This window comes from Triticum dicoccoides, chromosome 4B, assembly GCF_002162155.2.
Source record: "Triticum dicoccoides isolate Atlit2015 ecotype Zavitan chromosome 4B, WEW_v2.0, whole genome shotgun sequence".
NCBI lineage: Eukaryota > Viridiplantae > Streptophyta > Magnoliopsida > Poales > Poaceae > Triticum > Triticum dicoccoides.
Genome location: NC_041387.1, coordinates 572,351,085 through 572,361,952, shown reverse-complemented (window position 1 = coordinate 572,361,952; position 10,868 = coordinate 572,351,085). Strand labels below are relative to the sequence as shown.

General features: G+C 47.1%; 1 pseudogene; it reads right to left on the bottom strand.

Annotated features, from left to right (window-relative positions):
* Positions 1–469: 469 nt before the first annotated feature.
* Positions 470–3,269, bottom strand: LOC119292823 (annotated as a pseudogene).
* Positions 3,270–10,868: the final 7,599 nt, after the last annotated feature.

The following is a 10,868-nucleotide window of genomic DNA, read 5'->3' as shown; positions in this document are numbered from 1 at the left end:
TATTTTTATTTGGCTTGGACTTGTTGCACTTTGAACTGTTGTAAGACCCGATCGATGTGTTGGTTTATCGGTAAAGCGGGGGCGTAAAGCCTGCATGGTGATGCAACAGAAACTTCTTCAAGCAAAATGAAGAAGTTGTGACTGCGTGCAGCGGAAAACATTGTCTCGACCCAACTATTTTCTCTTCTGTGCGCATGTGTAACTGGACAGGACGTTACACTGGGAACTAGTGGCAGCTAGCTAGACCGCGAGGGGGGCAAACCAAACCAAATGGTGTTGGGCTTGGCGACGTACGTACGTACGTACGTAACGCAGACATCAGCCCTGCGTTCGCTGGACAAAAAAACGCCTGCGCCCTTCCAGCCGTATGCGCATGCATCGACAAAAACACTAGTGGCAGACTTTTTCCTATTCAAAATTTTGTCACAGTCCAGCCCTGCTCCAGGCCATGGCCACTGCACATACACACTCACACACACCTCCTCTTACTCTCCCTCTCTCCCATATACATACAGTATGAGTCTGCCACTGCAGTGAACAGCGCCATCAGCCGCGCGGCCGGTGGCACCAGTCTCCCTCCAGGCCAGCTACATGCATAGCTCACAGGGGTGTGTGCAACACCACCCTGTGGGTCGATGGATCACACTGGGGAGATCGTGGCCGCAGCTCCAGCTCCAGCTCCAGCTGCCACCATCTCCTCCTGCCAACTCCCGGAGATGTCGGCGGCGGCACGCAGCGCGTCCGCGCCCGCGCCGAGCAGGCCCCGGCCGGAGAACCCGACGCAGTACAGCCCGTTGGGGCCTCTCCAGTTGCTGGGGCACCGGGCCTTGGGCTTGCCGTCCTCCGTGAAGAACCCGTCGTTCTGCACGAACGCACGTACGTCGTGGAACGGAATGGCATCAGTAATGCGTTCTGTTGCGTTTGTGGAAAGCGTTTGCTTGCCATGCATGTCGAGAGGGCTATTACCTGGAGCCATGACGGGACGTTGCTCCTGTAGCCGGTGGCGAAGATGACGGCATCGAAGGCCATCTCATTGCCGTCCACGAACCTCGCCCCGTTGCAGCCCAATGACTCCACTTCTGCCACCACCTGCATACACAAGCCATGCATCCATCAGAACCTCAGACGTGCACATGCCAGAAATATATATAAATGAATATAGAAAAATACTATACAAGAGAGAGGGAGAGGTGGAGAGAGAGAGAGAGAGAGAGAGAGAGAGAGAGAGAGAGATGTTTGAAGTCAAAAAGAATGTGCACACACTGTACGGGGATTGTTGCTACTTGCAAGAGCTCATCACAAGGTTATGCTACGCATGAGTGAGAGATCATTGGAGATCGCGCTCGACAGGAGGCCCTGTGGAGAATGCCATGGAGGCAGTGCTATTTTTGTTCCCACGCGTCTAATTTCTCTGCCTAGCTACGTCGTGGACAAGGCGACAGTTACCAAAAGTAAACACGCCTGCATCAGGCAGATCAAGTGGTAAACTAGAGGCCAACAAGGGCCAGGCAGACAGAGGTAAAACCGTAAAATCTCACTCCACCCAGCAACAAGATGAACCGAGGTAGAACGTTGTAGAAACCTCAAAAGCGATCGGCAGTTGGAATGGCATGCACAAGAAACAACTCGCTCTGTTGACTCTTTCTTCCTCGCCAACCACTAGCTAGCCAAGCATCCTAGCTACGTACGTACAAAGAGAAGAGAGAAGCTGTAACAATAACCACCATACCTTGATGTCTCCGGATTTGATGAAGGACCATGCTCCCACGTCCAGAACAGGGCTCTTCCCGGTCACCTCCTTGATCTCCAACGGCCCCAGCTTGGGCCTCTTCAGCCCGTACTTCTCCGTGTCCCCAAGAATCATCTTTGCAACCAGGAGGAGGAACCTGTCCACCAGCTTTACCGGCAGCCATCGTAGCAGTTTCATGGCTATACCGAATGTTGAGGACCCAAGCATCTCCCTTGGTAAAACGTGCACCTGTTTCATCATTGCATACAAAATATATATGAGCTCACATGCAAGATGTTCAAATAGGTTGTAGGATGAATATGTTCACATGTAGAAAAATACCATAAGCTCATGCATACACCGAGAGAGAAGCAGAGTTCTAATATACTACTGCTAGATACCAGTACTCGCTCCGATCCAAAAAAAAAGTGTCGCAACTTTGAGCTAAGGTTAGTTCAGCCTTAATTCAAAGCCGCGACATTTATTATGGATCTCGGAGGGAGTATCATATATCATAGGACTACTATCAAAAAGCACACTAGCAGACTAGTACGGAAGAGGGCGACCGCATTCACATATGCATATGTTCTTCTGTTTATAGAAAGGCAAAGAGGGAAACTATTGAAACTCCAGGGCATAAAGTGGTCTCCAAACGGGCAAGCATCACACAGCATGTGTAGCATCAAGAAACCCGACGAAACAAGAAAGCAATGTCTCATGGGAGGAAGCGGGAAGAGAGGACTTGGTTCACTTACCCCACTCCGTACTGACATGAAAGGGATGGCACCATGCTCGCACAGGTCCAAGCACATCTCCATGCCGGAGTTGCCACACCCCACCACCAGCACCCTCTTGCCCTTGAACCTCTCCCCGCTCTTGTACTCGCTGGAGTGCAGCACCTCCCCGGCGAACCGCTCCCTCCCCTTCACCTTGGGCACCACCACCTCCGCGTTCTCCCCGCTGGCCACCACCAGCCACTTGGACACGTACTCCGTCACCTCGCCGCCGTCCGCCGCCGCGGTCACATGCCACAGCGACGTCGCCTCCTCGAACCGCGCCCGAGTCACCGTGCGGCCGAACAGCGGGGAGATGGAGAAGTGCGCGGTGTAGGAGTGGAGGTAGCTGAGGAACTCGCGCTTGCTCGGGTAGGTGGGGAACTCCGGCGGGAAGCGGACGTGCGGGAGCTCACAGAAGACCTTGGGGAGGTGCAGGCGGAGGCGGCCGTAGGTGCGGTTCGTCCAGAGGTCGGCGATGCCGTCGGAGCGCTCGAGGATGGTGAAGGGCACCGAGTGCCGGCGAAGGGTGGCCGCCACGGCGAGGCCCGACGGGCCGGCGCCGACGATGATGGGGCCGTTCACAATGCACGAGCTCTTCCTAGGGCTCGTGCCACCATTACCTTGCTCGGCTTGCATGGTATCCATCGATCAATGGCCCAAGAACCAATAAGGTTGTGCCTAGCTTGGCACACAAACACACAACTCACTCCCTATCTCTCTCCTTGGAAGGTCACACTTCCAAGCTCATGGAATGGAATGTGGAGAAGAAGATACCACCTAGCTAGTCCTACGAGTTGTCGAATGCGTATCTCTCCTTTGCCTCTAGTCTCTGAAAGAAGCTAGATGTAGGCACAAACCTAAAGCTGCTAGTGACATCGTCTTCTTCTTGCTACAGTAGTACCAGTGTAAGCATGCAGTAGGAGAAAGGCGTGATGTGAACCTATTTGGCTACCTCAGTGACCTCAGAACCTATGTACTCAGAGGCCCCTCTCCCATATATATAAGGAGAAGTGAATGTAAAGGGACAGCTTACATTGTACATAACTATTTTTATGAGTACTGTCACCACTGTTGGCATGACTGAAAACCAATCTTTTCAGTACAAAAAGGAAAAGGAATCTAATACCCCTCCGTTCACGAATATAAGATGTTTTGAATATTTTAATATGAACTACGTACAAATTGAAATGAGTGAACAAACATAGTAAAATGGGTCTGCATACGTCTGAAGCAGGAAAAAGGTTTTTTTTTTGCGAAAAAGCAGAAAAAAAGGTAGAACATCGTAATAATGAATGGATGGAGTACTTTATTATATCATACTACATCCGTCTCATATTAATCTCTTGATAATATGACGCTCAAACGGATCTAGCCGTAGTATATACCAATTATATTCCGTTGTTTTCTTATTCATAGGCATGCCTAGAACGCAGATATATCAGATCGTATGAGATCTAGCCATGCAATGTACTTCGAAAAACTAACCACGTAAGGTGTATGTGCCCTCCCTTGTCAGGAATGCATGAACATTGTTTCCAGTGTTGGATCTGCATATCTAGAGGTGAATCCTTCATTCATTTCTTCATGGTGGTCCTTGTTTCTCTCTTAGATTCAGCCAATCATTTCTTTGTCTGCTGAGAGAGTGTTGCATTTGTTAATATGGGTAATGCTCGCATGTCCATGCTGCAAATAGTATATATTTTCCCTCTTGGATAGCATGGAAGCACGCATCGATGAAGAAACATTGCTACTTCATAACGAAAGGAAGGGAGGCCCATACGGAGCTCTATACCGTGCATCTTGCTACCAAGTAGGCGACGCTGATCCGGACATTCTGCTACCTGACAGAGAAACCTTGCAGGTCAACCCTTCGCTTGAACTTAATATTCGTAGAAGTTTTCTGGAGCTTTTGCTTCATTGTAGTCCACTCCGTAGTTACGTACTTTGGGCACGGTTGCTACTTTATTTCGCACTTAGACTACAAATTAGTGAAGCATTGCTGCATACTAAACTGAACAGAGGTGATGGTTAATCCAACTGCTATCCCATCACAAAAGATGCACACTGAAATCTTGATGCAAGTGAGCACAGGTCAATCCTGCCATGTCTTACCCACATTGTCTCCACGGCTAATACAATATGTAATCCTTATCCTGAAGGTTTATATGGTACTAGAGGCTAACGCGCGCTTCACTGCACCGTTGTTCACTCGTATAGTCATATGGGCGGATCTAGGGGTGCCATGGGTGCCATGGCACCCCCTACAAAAATGCAGTGTATATGGTATAGTTAACCTTAATTTTGTACTAACCTAATGCTATTTTTAGACAATTTGTTGAATTTATAATAATGTGAAGCCAAATTATATTACTTTGGTGTGATTTACTCAAAATTTGTACCAATGTATTGATGTTTGGCACCTCATACTTGGTTCCTACACTGGTACAACAAGCTGCTATACAAACGGTTTTTAACCCCTTTCCACGACAGCATTTTAAACCGTTGCCAAGTGAGTGAGTGTGACAGGGGTTCCTTCCTGCACGACCCAAAAACCGTCAGGGAAAGGGGTGCCATGATGCAGACGCCTTGCCAAATTTAATAGTATGCGATGCATCACACACCAAATTCTGTCACGTGTGTGGGATTGGTAATTAAACATTTCTAATGACGCCGTGAACCAAACGGTGTTTCGTACTAAACCGTTTGGGAAACAGTATCTAAGGCACACGGGCCAACATATGAACTGTGTGCGATATGTGCCCCATCACACACGAGTTTTCTGCGGAACTCGTCTTCCATGCATGACTCCATCGCACACGCTTCTGAACAATTATCGTGTGTGATAATGTTCTATCACAAACAGTTCAAGAGCGACTTCACACACATACAAGTGATGCAGATCATTTGTGATTTGTTGTGTATCACCGATGGTTGCGGAAGGAGTGACGTGTGCTTTTCGTTTGAGATCCCACACATTTCCTGAAAAATTTACGAGTAGGATTGTATTTTACTTGGGCACGGTTTACTCTGAGCTCTTGTGTGCGATAATGTGGTATCACAAAAGGTTCTGGAGCCCCTACGCACACGTAGTAGTGCTACAAATCATCTGCGATCTGTTGTGTATCTCCAATGGTTTCGCTACGATTGACGTATGCTTTCCGATGTAGCTCGCACACATTCATTTAGTTGAACCACGTGCGCAACAATTGCCAGGTTCAAACTAAAATATCCCATTTCAATCGGCATGCAAAAAGCAAATTCGCCGCAATATGCAATTGAACAAATAGTGTCCACAGGAAGAACATTCATCAGATTTCTAAACAAATGCAATTGAACAATGGATCCACATGACATATATATGCATTGCATAATTAATCATAGTATACGAAATAAGAAGACCTCATACATGGAAAACAATGGACACATGCGTATATGTTTAGCGGCTAATTCTTACTTAATGTTTCAGGACAAGGCATGTTGAAATCTTCATTATCACTAGTGAGATTGATGTAGTGATTCAAGAAGAAGTTGCTGATAAATTTCCGAACCATCAGCAATTCACCAGCTTAGGAGCGGTTCAGGGGTCCTCGGTTCTAAAATGAGCTGCAGTATTTTTAAGATCAGAATGTGTCATATGAGTGGCGTAGAAGATACTAATTAAGATAGACTTACTGGTACTAATTCGCGAGCATCTTCACAACTATCAGCAGATTTGCAGATGGAGATCATGTGTCTGCAAACATAGTATCCACAAAGGTTTGTCCCTGCTTGTTGCTGAGGACACTGTAATTTTTTGTACAGAATTAATTATGTATTTGCCCTGCTAGGAACAACCTAACCGGTGTTAGACGTATTTTTTCTCTGAACAAAAATAGAAAGAGGTTTATTTGGAAGCTTGAACATTTGACTAGCGTAAGAAAAGATATTTGCAGACTATTGGATACATCTTTTGAAAATAATGGATTTCGGTGTGTTACCGGAGAAACGATCTCGTGTTGTAGAGGTAGTTCCCTCTTGAACATGCTCCCTGATTTAGTTTTCCACAATGCGAACACACTGCAAATGAAGATGAATTTTCACAACATCAATTCTTGAACCAGATATGAGTGCAAATTAATTTCAACATCATAAATTCAATACATATCCATGAATTGTTGAAGATGTGTCAGATCCTGAGCCTTTATTGACTCTTTAAGAGAATCCATGTAGTAAAGTATGTTCTTGTTTGGAACAATGAATACCATGATCCAGTGATTGCTACATATTAAGAAAACCATGAACTTACGAATTATGTCAAAATCCGAAAGATAATCAGTGTATGTGTGGTTGTTTATTTGACTTACCGTGCATGATATGGCCATAGAAATGATTTTGCGTGGGACGTGGTTTCGAAGATACGGGTGACTGTGTTAATGGCCCACTTCCGTTTTCCTTACCATGCAATGTTGTGCCATTTGCTAATGCAGGATCTATGAAATACACAGTCTCCCTTTTTCTTCTTTGCGCGGCCAATCCCCTGAGAGAAATAAAATGTAGTTAGCTGTTTATCATTTACAGCCTTGTACGGAGAAGTTGATCAGAGTTTGTTAAGTACTTACAAAATTAGGCATCTAACAAGAGTGGCATCGAGCACGTTGAAGTTGAAGAAGAGATGTAAGTCCTCGAAATCCACACTGATGGAACCAGGATCGTGTCGGAAATGATCGCTGTTCTAGCAGACTAGCAGAACATGATGACCTGCTGACTTTTGATCCATGCAATATTTATGTAACTCGTGGCAACTGGAACTGCACTCATCAAAGTACTCGCCAACAAGAAATGGCTGGCCATGGACGTAATTGTGTGCTTCAAGTACGTCTGCTTTATTTTTATCAAGCGCCAATTCTATTTGTGCATCATTCATGCCGTCAGAAATAATATTACTCTCCAATTCGAACAACTTGCTGATAATTTGGTTTTGGGCGATGAGTGCCTTAAGTAAGAGGCAGTCGTTCTCATTCCTCTTCGCCCTCGGGGGGCGCCTCCTCGGGTGCAACCTTTTCCTCCGCTTCCTTCTTGGTACTTGAAGCACTTCTGGTCCAAGGTCTGGATGGTTGAAACGCGGAGTCCCGAGCTGACGGTAAAGTTGCGACGGACTACTTAGCAGATGGTTTAGTGACGCCAGACTGCTTAGCTAGTGGTGCTGCTGTGACGGACTGTTGGGCTGTAGGAGCAGAGGCATCAGACTGCTGACCTGGCGTTGAAGCTATGTCGGGTTTCTTCGCAGGTGGTGCCAACTTGTTGGTGTGCTGAGGAGGTTGTGCCAACTCGTTCGTTTGCTGAGTAGGCAGTGTTGAAGCATTGGTATGCTGATCACGTGGTTGAGGACCAACAGACTGATGAGCAGTCGGTTCTGGACATATAGAATGCTTAGCAGGCGGTTCTGAAGCATCCGTCTGCTTAACAGTCCATTCCACCAGGTTGGTCTGTTGAGCATGTGGTGCAGTTGAGTCTCCCCCACTGCTTCAGTGTCCGACATACCGGTGGTGCGTCTTCAGCAGTGGTAGGTGACGAGGTTATGTACCTAGGGTAGGGTCATGGACCTATCTGGGATACCCTACCCAAGGACATCCTTAGAAGAAGCTACCTTCCAGTCGACCAAGAGAGACTTCACTCGACCAAGAGGGACTTCACTCGACGATGAAGATAGCCACTCGACCACGAAGCCAACCACTCGACGGCTAGGAGACCTAAAGCCACTCGGCGCGCAACGGTCTGTCATTTAGTAGCTTTAATAGTCTTCATGGCACTTTACGAGGGCGTTACCAGTAACCCCCTACCTTAATGTACTTTAAACCCTGCATAACTGAGGGCCGGAGGGGTCTGGCGGACTCTATATAAGCCACCCCCTCCTCAGTGTAAAGGGTTCACACCCCTGTAACTCATATACACAGAAACCAGTCGCCCGCCTCCGGGCTCCGAGACGTAGGGCTATTACTTCCTCCGAGAAGGGCCTGAACTCGTTAAACACTCGTGTGTACAACTGCTCCATAGCTAGGATCTTGCCTCTCCATTCCTACCCACCATTCTACTGTCAGACTTAGAACCAGGACAGTAGGACTTGCCACTGGCTACTCTGGGGCAGATGATGACATGGCCTATACGACACAAAGTTGGGCGGGCTGATCACAGGTTGATGCATCAGCCGTCAGATTATGAGTATTAGCTTCCTTGGGGGAAGCATGCGAGAGTTGCTGTGGAAAGGAGAGCGTCAACGATTGAGGAGCGACATCGGTTGCTCTTAGCGGGGCTTCAGGGATCTCATCCATGAAGACTGTTTCCTTTCGTGGCCACTGGATGTGATGTAACAGTGTTTCTCCCAAGGTCCTTTGCTCATCAAAGTACCCTATGACATTGTTCAGGGCAAATTCATTAAATCCAGGCTTTATTACTTGAGTCACGTAGCACTTCACGCAGCCCGGCTTCAATGGCACATTGTCCAACAAGAGGCCCTCTTCAAAGAAGGGTGAGCAAACCCAGGTTGTTGCACATTTTAATGTACCTTGATAACGTGTAAGCATGCCCTTCAGTCTGTCTCTCATTCTAGATAGATCAGATATAGCATCATCATGAGTAGCTGCATTCTCATTGTCGCTGGGGTCAACTAATGCGCAGCTACTCTTATGCGGTGTTGTCGCGCTATAACCAGCATCCTCCATGCCCGCCTCCCCTCCCATCTGCTCGCTAACTGTCAGTGTTAGAGTCTTCTGCATCATCATTGACTCCTCAATTTCCTTTCGAACAATCAGATACATGTCCTTCCTCAACCTTTCATACAATTCATTCTGCTTCATTTCACTCCTTGTTTTTTTTCATTCTAAGCCTCTCTTCTTTGCTGAGTGTGAAAGACCTCTTGTGCGGGACATTGACACCTATACCCCTTGCACGCTCAGGGGGCTCTCTTGCTTCTAGAGCATCGGACAGATTGTCACATGGCCCTGAGTTCCTGTAGAACCTTCTAGGGATCTTGGAAGCCTTTAACATCACGTGATACAGTTCTTTGTCATATGAGTTTTCAAAGTAATAAGTTCCGTCATCACGTCTCCTTGAACGTTCCCGCAAGTAGTCTCTAGCGCGTTCACCCTTGATTTTACTAAAGTCCGGTTTCCCACCCGCAGCTACTGATTCTTTGTCCTCGTGGTCCTATATCGGTTTCATGCCGTAGTATAATGCCACACCCATACGGTGGGTGTGTGTGTTCCTCTTCTAAAGTTTTGATTGCTTGGCACTCTTCTTAGTAAACTCTGTAGTTTCCCTGGCCCTTTGAATTCTGCCCAGTCTTCCTTTGTAATTTGGGGGTATGCAGGGATTGGGTCCTTGCCTTCACTCAAGTACTTCTTGTACAACACATGCTTCCAGTTTCTCCATGCATCCCTGGCCTTCTTCAGCGCAGCGTGTTCCACCTACATTTCCCACTACTCTGGAACGTTGAAGTGATCCATGATCTCCCGGACTATTCTTTGTCGTGTTTCTGTGTCAGCCTTCCGAAACCCCGGTAGATTAATGTTGAGCCTTGCCCTGCCAACAAATCCACACACACTCTTGAACCTCGTGCATGATTTTTCTGGTTTAATTGGAGCCCAAGACTTTAAATTGATGTCGATTACTTCTATACACCTTTAGGATGGTGTGTGGGCTTCCTTGGAGCGTTCCTCTGTGCCCTGACCGGAAGGGTAATTGTTGTAGCTCTATCCCGCTCCAGATTACTTGATCCCTCACCATCTGCTGGAGACCAAGGGTTGTCAGACTAAGATGAAGGTACATTGCCTGAAGCATGAGTGTTGTTGTTGCTACCTGGCATCTACAGAGAACACATGCGAAACTCAGGAAAGGAGGCTAAGCATAAAGCTAACAACTCGATATCAAGCTGTCTAAACATGTGATGCAATAATTTAGAAACTGTACGGCTAATTTGTTAAGTTTGTGTGACTCGGGCACCCATGATCTGTAAATCGACAATAACTAATTGGAAGAAATACAACTTATATGTACTAGTTAGGAAGGTAAATAATGAACATATATACGCTCTCTGTTATTTTATAAACAATTTGGGAACATACCGAACGAAATAGGAAGAGGGATTGCGAGGAAATATGCCTCACTGTGATGGAGAGCAGTAACTAACAGGTTTCTTGTGTAAACCCAGCAGGACCATAGGAGAGGTGAGGGTTACATGTTTGATATGCTCGAGGGTGGCTGGCGAGCAAACGAAGACGACGAGGTGCGGTCAGCCGCGTGTTGGAAACGGCAGTGGAGGTAGGGTTGATGCCGAAGAGCGGGCACACAGCCGGGTTGAGCACGTCGGCGCTGGAGAGGGTTCTCCT